The sequence below is a fragment of the Periplaneta americana genome, chromosome 6, assembly GCF_040183065.1.
Source record: "Periplaneta americana isolate PAMFEO1 chromosome 6, P.americana_PAMFEO1_priV1, whole genome shotgun sequence".
Taxonomy (NCBI): domain Eukaryota; kingdom Metazoa; phylum Arthropoda; class Insecta; order Blattodea; family Blattidae; genus Periplaneta; species Periplaneta americana.
The window spans coordinates 8,992,998-8,995,242 of NC_091122.1; positions in this window are offsets into that span (position 1 = coordinate 8,992,998).

Genomic DNA, 2,245 nt, shown 5'->3' on the forward strand with positions numbered 1-2,245 from the left:
CTGTCACCCAGTGATTTCCATCTCTTCAGACCATTGGTTATGTAGCATCACAGCTTCCCCCATCCGTTTCTGCTGCCATTTATGAGGGGCTATGGCTGGTCTGTCTGAAAAAGCACCTGGATGGTAAACAATTCAACACCAATACGGCCATTCAGCAAGACATCATGACATGGTTTCACGGACTTGATGCAGATTTCTTCTATGCCGACATCAATACCTTGGTCTACCATTGGAACAAGCATGGTGACAATGTTGAAAAGTAATGTGTACCAGTGCCCTACTTACTGTGTGAAATAAAGTTTGTCCATGAGAGATTGTTACCTTACTTTTTTAAATATCCTCATATTACTAGATACTATTCAGTAGTTTATTTTTATAAGAACTGTAATTTTTTCGTCTTCACATACCTGTTATTCATTTCTGCAGTATAAAGTAGTCGATATTATGCTTGATGAGAGAAATTCTGCACCTTGAGCGACATTTTAAATTAAAATTAGCTTTCCAGAGGGAGAGAGTGGGAAAGGGAGACAGGCTATAGTCAGAAAGATGGACAAGTCATCTCACAATCTGGAAAAATAAATCATGGCTATGTACATTCCTTTTAACTTTATTGACATTTATGAGCAATGTTTGACAATAAAAAAGTTACATACTCTTTTCCCATGTTGCATATATATATATATTTTTTTTTTGCAAAACTTAATAACTCTCTTCTTAAATAACTTCAGACAGAAAAAGCTTCATAATCCTGCACAATTAACAGCTTTGTCACCAGGCTAAATTAATTTTATTATAATACCTACGTATACCAGGTTGATGCTTTCCCAGAATTTTTATGATTTTGCCTCTAACATACCAAGCAATAACACGAACGAGTTATGTAATACAGCATGTTCAACCAGATCGCACACTATGGAAGATTCTCTGGGTAATTGATACAGCCCGGAATTTTACGTGCTAAAAGTTAATATTGTTCCTCACTGTAGTTTATAAATATAAAAGCCATGCATCCACTTCTCTGAGATGTCATTCAGTATTTTGCCTTTGTTATCATTAAAGGTTTTTAATCCTCTTAACCCCACTTACAAGTTAGCGCACAATTTACAAGATCCATTGCTAGTCCTTCTGATTCTGTTGTCTATTATTACATATCGGACTCTTGTAAACTAAGCTTAAAACCCTCCTCACTGGCACCACTTCTATTCATCTATACTCAGTGTCATTCTTAACTTTTAGCACCTAAAATTCCGGGCTCTAGAAATTACATCATACACGTACTTTACTTACAAGTAATAACATGTATTGTTACTACTCCAACATCTTTTTACTAGTTTTTGCATGTAACCCTGATATTACATTTTATAATATGGACTAGGTTATTTTCTTCAACCCACTCATGTTACATACATAATCCAAATTTTTAACGACGACTTATACTGGGTGTTCATTACAAAGTGTGTCATGACGTCACTGTTGTGAGTCAGCGATTTGAAACGAGTTTCAGCTTTTATGTCACAGAAGTTGCCTATTAATCAAGGCGTTCAATCTGAACTTGAGAATGTGTATGGTATAACTTGAACGTCATAGCAACAGATGGCGGCCTGTACGGTCTGTGTGCTACCATAACCTCTTTCGAACTGTGTTTTTCGCGGGCAAGTCGTACGCAGGGTATTTGCTATCATCGATTGCGTACGGCAACATTCCACAACACAAATCAAAATGCTCCGTGTCCATGTTGACTGTCCAAGTTTAATGTCAACAAATACGTAAGTAATCATCTTAACCCTCTCCCCATATCCCGACAGTAAGAAAAAAAACTCACTTCAGTACGTGTTTCCAAACAGTTCACATTCTTGCCACTACTGGCGTTACCGTATTTATCGGTACATAATCTTCAGAATGAACGCCGTACTTGCTAGGCAACTTCTCTCGCATTTAGGTAATACGCCTTTGCGGAAGTGTAGAAAGATTGAATTTTCTAGGCTCATTGGATAGCCACATGACGACATACAGTGAGCCATGACACATTTTGAACTGAACACCCAGTATGTTATATTTTATCAATATTTTATTACTGTTTTATCAATATATGTATATATATAATTTAAGGGTAGTATTTTAAATAACCAGATTTTTGGAAAGTGTTCATTGTGTGTTACCTATTAATATGAGATCTAATGATGCCATTTCATGGCAAAAACATTAGTCTCTTATAAGTTCAACAATATATTCCATTTTTCTATCA